The following is an 11,973-nucleotide window of genomic DNA, read 5'->3' as shown; positions in this document are numbered from 1 at the left end:
ATTCCTTCGCCACAGTGAACGACGCTACTGTTTGGCCAAACGGGTGCTTGTTCCACCCTTTTGGGGGTTTCTTCACGTCGACCGAGTGATACGCGTAAATGACACCCATTTTGAATGAGTCGCACAATCTACAATTAAAATATTCGAGGGTTACACACAAAATCTAAGCCCTTTTGTGACAACGTCGTCCTAAATAATTACCATGCGTACTGCATCTTAAAGACGTGGTTATCTCACCACATTGTTTCTGCCGACTACTTTACGAATGAATACACAGTTTGTTGTAATGATAACCGAAGTTATGTTGCAACAGGGCACACGTATGGCAGCGGATTCCTCATTGCTTTGAAGAAATCTTTCTGTACGGTCATATGGTCTCATCTTGAGCTGTATAGTGAGTGCCTATGGGTTGAAGTGAAAGTCAAAGGAGCGAAGAAGGTTCTTGGCGTGTACTATTTACATCCCGCCCTTGAAAATTCTCTGTTTGCATCAGCTCTATCCCCGCAGGGGCACCATGCGTTTCAAGGTGACGGTAGTGTCGACACCACGGACCCCGAGCCTATGTGGGTTGAACCCACCCACGCCCTCGGCTGTGCGTGGCTTTGCCGTGTGCGGGGAAAAGCGCATCCTGGTGGTTGAGACAAAGCCAGGGTTGTTTTGGATCGTCATGGCACCCTGGCAGAGGCAACCCACCACTTCGGCCCCCGCTTCCCGTAGACGGTGCCCCCAGTTTGACCCGACCTGGGGGGACTCAGCCAGTCGCCTTTTCCTGTCCTCTTGTCATGCTTTTGCTTTCCTATTGTCTTTCCTAACCCGGTCCTGTCATCTTCTCTCTTCTTTATTTCTTCGTTTTTTCTCCAGGTGGTGGGGGTTAAGCCTGTGCGAAGGCTTCATCCTAGACCCCGAGCATGGGGTTATAGTGGCGAGGTAAAGATAACGTGTGCTTCAAAGCCACGTCCCCTTGTTGGGCTCGGTGGTGGGCGACCGGCCTTGCAACCGAAACAATTGCTTATTCTGTGGCTACCTGCTCAGTTCCCGCAAAAGACCCTGATCGACCTCTTAAAAGGAGTCGCACCGAAGCACTCCGCACCCAACCACCTCAGGCAGCTTTCAGCAAATACATAGTTGTACACTCGACTGACGAAAAACCTATCTCCCACCTGTCAGTCTTCTTCATTGCCAAGTGTATTGAAAACATTGTTAGGAAAGACTACAGTGCCAGAAAGGTGCCCTCTGGAGACCTCCTTGTTGAAGTTATGCAAAAAAACCAAAGCGAGAACCTCCTGAAACAAGAAAAAATCGCTAACTTGACTGTCACAGTTACGCCACACCGGACGCTATACACTGTCCAGGGTGTTATCTCTGACAAAGAACTCCTCCGTGAGAAAGATGATGATCTCCTTGAGGGACTGCATGACCAAGATGTGGTTGGAGTCCGTTGAATTATTATGAGAAAAGATGGAGCAGAGATGAAGACCCGACACATCATTCTAACATTTGCTAGCTCTACCCTCCCCGAGACAGTGAAGGCAGCTTTTCTTAGCTGTCGTGTACGCGCCCACATTCCAAACCCGAGGCGATGCTTTAAATGTCAACACTACGGTCATGGAACTCTAGCTTGCCGTGGCGAACTCACCTGTGCGAAAGTGGCGAAAATGATCACTCTTCTGATGACTGCAAACACACAATCATGAAATGTCCGAACTGCAGTGTCAAACACGCTGCATACTCACGATCATCCCCTCTTTCAAGTTAGGAGAAGAGATAATTCAGATCAAAGTAACCGGAAATATCAGTTTCCCTGAAGCGCGCCAAAAGCACAAGATGTTTTCGGCTGCATCCAATGCAGACGCCTCCCGCCGGGGGTTGGGGCGACGTGTGGTTAGTACTGCGACACAGTGCAGCTTAGCAGATGTGTCGCTGGCAGTAACCGCCTCTGAGCAGCCACCAGCTCCTGCCTCTTCTACAGCAGAGGCCCTGGTCGTTCCTCCTCTTGCTGGGCTACCATCCACAGCCGAGCACCCCACCGCAACTTATGCGAGCCCGTGGAGTACGTGGTGACGGGCGCTGTCGGGACTGGTCCGGCCTCTCTAGTCCAGCTCCATTGGCCCGCACGACACCTGAGGGCTTTGAGAGCATGAACACAGGGGGCCCTACACGTGCTCCTTCTCTTCCTGCACCGCAAATTCCAACCAAGGAGCCGGTGGCCACCTCTGGAACCGATCCACGAGGACCGTAAAGCCTTCTTTTGCGACCGTAAAGCCTTCTTTTTGTTCGTTACAATCTCTCTTTACCACGGGTGGTGGTCGTTCGAAGCTTGCTTACTATTTAGTCAGCTCGTCTGATCCCGTTGATTTCCGCGGCAGCCTCCTCATTGTCTGGACCAGGTCGATCAGCTGATCCGATGCCGCCATCTTCTCCGCTGGTCCAAGGCAGGTTGTTGGCGTTCGTTGCGTGGAGGTATCCTGGTCACGGCACCGCTTGTAAGCACGAGAGAGGCCGGGGAACCATTCGCAATCTTTCTTTAATGGCTAATAACTAGATCGCGCGCTTACGCTGCGAGGAGGTGGTCTGCTTCCTCTTCAGGGCAGTTGATGGTGATATTTAACAGGATTGGCCAACCACCGAATTTATCACGGGAAGGGTTTGCGTTCAATCATCGTCGTCGTTATACAGAGGTGATTACCTCAACGATCAAACGACAAACTCAACTTCTAAAGCTTCTCCTGTTCTGATCTTTGTCGTTAGACCCAGGGGCAGTTGATTTTTTCTTTACTTCTCCTACGATCATTCATCATCATCGTTCAAGAAAGTTGGCTTTCCTACAGAGCGTATTGACGTACAACAGCATCAGTGATGAAAATAAAGGCTCGGATCCAAAACTGGACCTGAAACGGCACTGTGTACGGCGACGAGCAATGGCAACTCGCGCTCGGCCCAAGTTAAGCTAGCCGCATCTATCATGCGAGAAGATACTGCGCGGCCGCCGCTATATTATTTCCCTCCGTAGCTTCGGAATGATATGCGGCCGCTGTGACTTTTTTTATCAGATACCACTACCATTTCCTTCACCATTGCAACAACGAGGGTTTGTAGCCCGTATTCGCTTTCCTTTTGACAGTATCTTGTACCTCACCCCCGCTTGCGCACTGCGCCGTTTGGCCTTCTATATATATTCTTTCTCCGTGGCCCCATCCTATGGAAGTTAATATGTTGGTCAAATGTGGTGCTGCGTCGACGAGCTTTTGTAGAGAGAATGACAACTCACTGAATACTGTGACAGGCGGGATTCGCTCACTAAATGTAACGTACTGTTATTGTACACTACAGTTTCAAAACTGCAGAATTATCAAAAGGTACATGGACCGGAGGTCGTAGAAAATTTGTTGAACGTTCCTTTTTCAGTTTCGAGGCACCTCGTGAGTGAACAACCGGTTCGCCGCGCTGGTAAACGTACATAATGCCTACTCGTCCAGATAAAATCATAGGTCATTCTCTCCAACCCTATAGGTCAGCATTAGTTATTGTTTTTATATTTTCATTTTGTTGTGGCCATTCGCCTGACTAGTATGCTTCCCTCTATAACCATTTCGTATGAAATAACCAGTATTTAGTGCTTCTGAACACATATTTCAGGACAGGGTGGAGTTCTAGTTGCAGGAGGACCGCGATTCAGCTACCTGACACGGCTCTTGTGCCCTAAACAATAGTGCCCATGATGGTCGAGATAGTGTGAGGATGGGCTTATGTGGGGTATGTCTCGTCACCTTCCACCAACAGTGTTCTGTGGTTGCCGGATGTAGGCGACACGTAGCATGAAATATGATCACGAGTGGTGTGAAATAGATGACCTTTATTTAACAGCAAGCGCGATCTTTAGGCGCTCTCCAGATGGGAGGTGTCCTCAGTCTAGGATACGTTGGTACTTGCTGGCGAGACAGGCTCGCTTCACCAGCATACGCGTGACAGCTAGGGCCTAGCTGGGCACCAGCTCAACCGACTGTTGTGTAAGGCTAGGGGTGGGGGCAAAGTTGGTGTGCATGGGCACGCAACTGTTGTTTAAAGAATTTGCCAAATGTGGGCAGTGTTGACAGGTAGCTGGGTATTGTGTCGACAACAAGACTCGAGATAAATTCTATTGGGAGGCAGCAAGCATGGCACGAGCAGGCTACGCGCCACCGTGTACATGATCTTCATGGCCTGGGGACATTGTAAAATGTAGCTCTTACAAGACACATTTTTCCACCCTTTTTAAAAAATAAAAATTGCCGGAAGGGGTTGCTTGCTACCTTGCTACCCACGTTCGAGACTGCCACTGTGAGGCCTACGTGAACAAAATCTCAGTTATCGGAAGGAAGAGAAATAGGATCCGACGAGAAATAGTCGAAGCATTGGCGGTAGACGAACCTGGAGATAGCTGCGTCAGTGTGCCGTCTGTGGCCCTGTCACGTACCGAAAACAAGTTTCTGGGCAGCGATCTTCGCTAATCATATCACTGACCGACGTGAACAAACTTTATATTGTCGTGTTTTTTGTATGTATATATTTCTGTTACCTTCACTAACATTTCAGTTGATAGTCAGCAATGCGTCATGTATCTCCCTCTTCCTTTTGTGTTCGTTTTATTCAAGCTGATTCCCATCGAAGATGCAGCAACTAGCACAGACCAGAGCCATTCTGCAAGAGCGGCCCTTTCTTCAACTATTCACACTCCCTGAGTGTAGTCAGGGTTGTGGGCGTGCAGTAAGACGTAAAATAAGGAAATATAACTCCGAAGAAGTGCGTGGATTAGCTGAATGCTATGCGCAGAGCCGTAGAATAAATACCAACTGGCAACCTCGCTGTCGCAACCATGATACATTGTTTGTCTTGCTTTTGTTTTGATTGCAACTCGACTCTCTCATTTCGGGCTTTGAAATTTGTAAAAACAGGTCCACTTACAATTATCTAAATATGATGCCTGTGGTGGTCTCATTTCTAAGAACACGAGATGAGATCCCTAAGAACCCGAGATGAGAACAATCCACGAGAGTTACCGCAAAGCTTCACCCATTTTTTGTCAAACAAGCATGCCGATGCGGCATACAAACAAGAAAAAAACGTTGGCTTCACCAAAACAAAATATAGCTGGGAGCGCGCACATTAGGAACAAGCATAAATACCAAAGCAGAAGGTATGGTTCGCTGCAACGTTAACCTCTATTTTGGTTTTCAACCTTACTGCGCACTGTGCAACAATTTCAGTGTGCCAGAAAAATTTCCAAGTATTTCCACCGTAACGAACGCATTCCCATTAAAGATTACCAAGTGACCATTTTTCCCACCGGGATATTGGGAATAAAAGTACGCATGCATCTACGAGAACTTTGGCACTCGTAGAAAGTACAGTCAAGAAAACATTGGCCGCCGCAAGCCAATGAAAAATAGGGGTTTAAGCTTTTATTTCATCTGTCAAAGCGGGAGGTTTATAGTCCTTGCAAGTTTTATTAAAAGCTACATATAATGTATGTTCTTCACCACACATGTTGTTGTACACTTTTTTGCATTTATCGGGCATTGTACCATTTGCAGCCGGTGTTATGAATACTAGGCATGGCAATGCTGAAAAAAAAAAGTCATCACCAATTGCACTCAAAAGTAAGCACTGCTTCCAAACAAGAACAATTTTGTATACCATCCACGCAGCAAGCATATCCCTATATAGTACGCGAAACGGCCCGTAGGAGCAAGTGCACCCGAGCGACCAGATAATGTCCCAAATAAAAGTAACGCGGACTATAAAAATTCGTTGCTACGACTGCAAAGGTGAGGCTAGCAGCATCTGATGTAAAAAATGTTAGCGGCCAGAACTCATTCCGGGGCTGCGCAGTAAAACGCCGATAGTGGCGGCCGCGCAGATTTTTTTTTTTTTAGGCAACACATACTGGTAGCTTACTTAAAGGGCCCCTGAGATGGGGTTTTTTGGGGGTCGATGGTATCGGAGCGCAACGGCTATTTCTCGAACTAATCGTGACGTGTTTGTGCGCTCTTGATTTAATCAATTTTTTACGAGCATAAAAACATCAGAAAGCTACAAAAAACATCTTTTGTGTGTGGGTGCTTTTGCACAGTCACACATATTTGTTTTATACCGGAGTGTAAAGCACTTACACACCGGGCCAAACCGGGCTTGACGCTCCTCCGTTCTCGGCGGAAGGATACAGTGAGCGCTGGAGCAACGACGCTTGCAGCCAGCGTGATCGCTCAGCGCTCCGTGTCTGGTATCATCAGTTTTCTTTGCATTTGCTTCCTTGGACGCTGTACCCGAATAGATTCTTTGCACCATCTGTGTTTCGAGCGTAGCCTCGACGTTGTTTCAGAGGTGGTAACGAACGGCGCGCCAAGGGAGCGCCGCGCCGACGACGAAGGAGGAGTTCCGCACGCAGCGCTTGGACGACGCCGGCCACTGCTCGTGATCACGAGGCGCACGCTCAAGTGCGCTCACGCGGGCTGAATAAATCAGTTCAAGCCCAAACGCTGTCGCAGCTGATTCTCTGCGGCGGTCGCGACAAGGGCAAGAGCATGCTCATCCCGTAACGACAATTGCCAAAGAGTTTCATTTCATTGCTTCCCATCAAGTCATGATCGCAGGAAAGTGTGGTTTGCTGCACCGGCCTTCTGAATGAACCTGTTGCCTAGTGTCCTTAGCGCGCTTTACCGTTTACCGTGTTAAATGAAGCAAGAGTAGCCGTTTGCCGCTGAAAACGAAAGGATTGCACTCAGCGGTTTCTGCATTCCGGCTTACCGGCTCTGCCGGTTAGCGACATCTGGCGAATTTGTCGCAAAGCAAATGACACAAACGTTTGTTGCCCAGAACTGTTCGCTTACGCTTGAAATGGCTTGAATCTTAGACGTCTTAGATTGAACTCTCACAATACAATAACTTTTTTTAGAAGGGCCGTGTTCCTCTACTGTAGAGCTTAAAAAATCGAAAACATGACGTTGACGCCGCCATCTAGTGGGAAGAATTAGGACCAATTATTGCATTAACCAGAATTCACGCCACCGCTAAATATTTCGATATAATATGAGTAAGATATATTGTAATGATTCCGCAGTTACCTATATTACCTTTCCCAAGACGATTTTGAAAGCATAAAAGAGCTATGCTAGTTCATAAAGGCATCTGAACCACTGGAAGCGTGGGAAGCTGGAGTAGGGGCGGAAATTTTGCTCGCTCATTCTAAAAAAAATTGTCATTTATCGTGCTCCTGATCATCATTTAGCAAGAATGTAGTAAACAACATCAACTAAGATTGCTTGCATGAAGCGCAGAGCACAGCGCATCTGCTGTGCCGTAAAGTTCCGGAAGAACGCCCACCCAAATTTAAGTACAGTGATATCAAGTGAAAAATACGAGATGGGCGAAATTTCGGGTCAAGCGCGGAAAGGACGAATAAGTGACCGCATCTACACATGAAGAGATGATTCGTGTTTGTTTGGTTCACTCATCGGCGCTAAAGCCATGGATTTTACGGAGTGGGCGCGCGTCTTTCAGTAAATTGAATATTTCACCCGTAAAAGGGGGTGGGCGATGTTTCGGGGGAGGGCGTTCACTCGGAACTTTCCGGCAATCTAATCAAAACGCGAGCGTACATTTCGCCGGCGCAGGGGGCTCGCTACTACAGTCGGTAGAAATTCTAGCCTCTGTATCGCTATGTAGCGACGGTAAAAATAAGTTACCGTTCACGGAAACTCTCGCGCATGCAAGGTCAACTTCCGCAATCACCAGTATCTCCTGCTCAAAGTCCGTACAGACTGAAAACGTACCTTAAAAAAAAAAAGGACGTCGTCGTCTCATGTGCGACCCACTCACTGAAGTAACCATGGTAACGACGACGCTCTAAACCAAACCGCCGCCGTCAAAAATCGCGGACATTCCGGCGGCCAACCATGAAATGAGTGCTTCGCCTCGGACGAGTTCGGACTATGTCGTCATCGCAAGCCGCCGAGCCAACAAATAGTTCTGTCTCGTCGGGGTAATAACTTTTGTTAGCGTGAGCGAATATGCTTACTATTTTTGGACTTGTTTCTACAAAAACTATAGAGTAGATTTCTGACACAAACGAAAACACCTTGAAATCCATCTCAGGCCCCCTTTAAAGGGGCACTGACACAAAATTTTGAAGTCGAGATAACTTCGGAGATAGATTGGTGGGAACACATATACATCCTCTGCAAAATATCAGCGGCGAATACAGCCTAGAACATATTTAAAATCAATTTTAAAGTGTGCGAAACGCAACCGAGCAGCCAGCAAAGGACCACGCGCAATCGACATCCCGAGGATATGGCGTAAATAAACAACATCTAAACACGTCACGAGTTTGTGTTTGCCGCTTCCGCACTGCCGGCGTTTTTCGCCCGCTCGCCCGGCTCGCCGCTCCAATCGGAGGGCCGGATGGCGGAGCTTCTGCTCTCGAGAACGAACGACCCGATCGTTGGCGGCGGAGGCGCCGTGATTTCGTCAGCTAATCGGGCAGCTGGCCGCGACCAAAGTTCTACAGCGATTCCAGGCACTCTATTTCTATTACTGTTTATTACCATTGGATGCGAAAACGCGCCGGAGGCACGAAAAGCCCACTGAGCTAGCCGCACGGTCGCTGTGCAGGCGGCGGCCACGGCCGCGAAGTGGCCCAGGCCGGCGCAGGTAGCTCGAGTGATAGCGTGTTACCGCTGCACGAGATTGTCCCCAAGTTCCGACCATGGTGGCTTACATGAGAAAAGAGTTAATGATGCGATGGCGGGTTGCATTAAAAACAGTCATCTGCACCGCTTACGAGAGCGGCACTCCAATATCCGCCGCAGTGCTAAGCCGAACACATCTGTAGGCGGACCTGTAGGCAGTCCGGCCGGCTGCTCCCAGCGCGCGTCTTGCCACCTACCGTCTCGAGCGTCGCGCGTCGTTCTTTAGCCGCGGTAACATTTGCACTCGCAGCGCCTGCGTCACATCCACGGTCGCTTTTTAATTAAGCGCCTCACGAGATCAGTACGTGGGGGCATTCGCAGAAACTGCCGTCGATGCGGATTCGACAGTGCTACGGCGGCTCTCCTCTGTGATATCCTTCCGACGGTCACGTGGTCATCTTTGTTCACACAAAATCCATCGTTTCGCGACACTCGCTGAAACCGAAACTGCGACTGGCCGCATTGAAAATGCCTCTAATTAAACAACCGTCGCACGCTGAAGCAAATGAGGTTTCTACAGGTTATAAGTAGGTCACTAGCTACTTATCGCAATAAAAAAAACAAGATGCAAAATTTTTGTGTCAGTGCCCCTTTAACCTTGCTCATGAGCTTCGGAAGTAATTGGCCGCCATAGGAAGCGCCGGTTCCCCTCCTGCGTTGCTCTTACTTTGTGATTACAGCGCACTACATTGATGAACGGTTGCCAAGTAGAACGTATGGGAAGCTCTCTGAAGTCACGGCTTTCGTTCTCGCGCCAACATTCCGCCCAATTGCATATATAAACAAAAAGGATGAAAAGGCCCGCTTTCACATGGCATAAAATGGATATGTTGGGAGGGGAGCAGACAAGAGTGATTTAAATAAGGTCCCTGCTCTATAGTGTCATTGTTTTTTGATTGGCGATTTCGACTGTGGAGTTTACGGGATGGGCGTGTATGATTCTTCACGTCATCGCTGTTATACACGAGTATGTTGCTTCATTCATTAAAGTATAGTTCGACAGCCACTGCAGTGATGTTTGTGGCGACCCCTTTTAACAGCAATGTTGTTTAAGCTCTTGCTTGTCCGTCCATAAACAAAAAATTATCAAGAAAAAAATTGGGCCCATCTCGCCACGAGGGGGGACTCGAGTAAATGCGTCGCGTAGGGGGTGGGTGTATTACGTTAACGTTAGTGTTTGGGGGGTGGTGGTGGGGTGGTAGTGAATGTGTTAACTATTATTGCTTATTACTATTAATTATTAATATTTCTTTCATATATTATTTATTACTTTCGTGATTTTGCGACTCGAGTCCCCCCTCGTGGAGAGATGGGCCCAATTTTTCTTTTCTTTGTGACGCAAGAAGTGAAGGCAAGGAGTAGGTTCTTGGAAGTCGTTATTTATTTATTTGTTGCTGTTGTCGTTGTATTCGACGCTGAGAACGACGGCTCCCCTTTATATACCCGCCACGCGCGTTCGAGGGAGAGGAGCACGAGGAGAGACGCGCATGCGCACACTTCCGTATACATGCACTCGACCGTCGGCGCCGCTATCGCGCAGCTGTCACGTTGCTCGCACGCCCCTATCACGTGTACAGCACGCCGCTAGCACGTCTCTATCACGCAGCTGGCACGCCGCTAGCACGCCGAAATCACGTGCACACCTGTTACTCAGCACGCCGAGCGCGGGGTACAGGTGCGCATGCGCGCGCAGACACGCTCCTCACGCACCGCTGCATCTGTTGTTGAGAGCGAGGAGGGTACAGGGGAGAGACGCGCACCTGCGCCTCGCCACGACGCGCATGCGCAGTGAGCCTGTGGACGCCGCCGCCGACGGTCGAGAGACCTCGTGCGACTAACAAACGCTCCGTTTAAAAAATTCCCCCGCATTTCCCCGAGGGGGAGAATGTGAAAGTGCGAATGCACGGTTGTCGGCCCGCTTGCGGCGCTTGCGCTCGGCCCCCGCAGCCCACCGCCTCGCCGCCTTCTCTTCCATCTCTTCCATCGGGTTTGTAGTATCACGTGTACACCACGCAGTTATCAAGCCGCTATAACGCCGCTGAGTCGCCAACGCACGCCGCTGACGACGTAGTTTGAATGCGTTAAAGATATAAGGCGCGTCACTAATACTGATATCACCGTCGCGTCCGTGGCGGACTTTGCGGCCGCAGCGCGACGCTCTACCGATCAAGACACGGACGCTTTTTTTTTTCCTTTATTGCCTGACTTGGCATAACACAAAAGTTACATGCTCAACCAACAGGTTGATGTAATAACACCCTGCCACACTTTAAGCAGGCAGTCAATATTTGTGCACTTTCATCACACATAAATCGTTCATGATTCTCGCTACATCATCATCACACCCCTGTGCTGCGTGCACTTCTCTAAGCTTACACACATTTTCAATGAAATAATTTACCACAGGCATAGCGTCCACGTCATTGTTACGTACTGCCATTCTGCTCCTCCAAATGGCGTGAAGGCCGAGCAGGAAAAAAACATCGTATGGTATGACATCGTCTTTTATGTCAAGGTAACGTATTCCATCTAGTGTTAGTGGCAGATCTTTGTGGAAGGTTCGTTGGAGAACATCCCAAAAAAACACCGCGTCCCAGCAATCCACAAAGACATGCTGTACATTTTCTGGCTTTTTACAAAGCCTACATTTGTAGCCCCATGGCAAATACATTCCCTTTTCATGCATCCATGTCAAAACTGGCAGGGTCGGTGTGTGTAACTTAAAGAAAAAGGTTTTTACCCCCCCTGTTACTGGCATACGCTTAACTCTTTTAAGGACGTTGTTAGTATGAGCTCCGCGGTAAAGCCCCCTGTACATAGGTTCCGGGCATAAAAGTTCAATAACATCACAATACAGACGTTTGCGCGTTACCTGAGACAAGTAGTCTAGTGTAAATCGTGCGTTCAAAAACCGGAAAGACGACACAACTTCGCGTAAGTACCCACTAACAGCGTATCGTTGGACACCTCTTGTTGACACAATAAAATGAGGCATTGCCGAGGACAATCTAACCTGAATGAATGTTCGTATAAATGGGTCACACTGGTCGCGTAGAAACAAAAACCTTGACACTAACTGTTTTACAAACAGATTAGGCAGTCCCAGGCCCCCACCTTGTAACTTTCTAAACAAGCTGCTGCGCTTTGTTCGTTCGAAAGACGATTGCCATGCAAATACTGCAAACATCCCATGAAATCTCTGAATGTTTGCTCTCGTACAGAACAGTGCCTGCATGACGTACCATAA

At 48.6% G+C, this 11,973-nt stretch overlaps 1 long non-coding RNA gene across 1 annotated transcript in view; it reads right to left on the bottom strand.

The window, feature by feature from the left end:
- Positions 1-5,423: 5,423 nt before the first annotated feature.
- Positions 5,424-11,973, bottom strand: part of LOC144162007 (uncharacterized) — a 92,898-nt gene continuing 86,348 nt past the window's right edge. The window contains exon 5 of the long non-coding RNA XR_013320561.1: positions 5,424-5,600. This is a non-coding gene — a long non-coding RNA (uncharacterized LOC144162007). The remainder of the gene's footprint in view (positions 5,601-11,973) is intronic.

This window comes from Haemaphysalis longicornis, unplaced genomic scaffold (genome assembly GCF_048455015.1).
Source record: "Haemaphysalis longicornis isolate Haplotype H1 unplaced genomic scaffold, Haemaphysalis longicornis Haplotype H1 scaffold_12, whole genome shotgun sequence".
NCBI lineage: Eukaryota > Metazoa > Arthropoda > Arachnida > Ixodida > Ixodidae > Haemaphysalis > Haemaphysalis longicornis.
The sequence above is the reverse complement of the archived record's forward strand: the minus strand, read 5'-3'. Positions and strand labels throughout refer to the sequence as shown.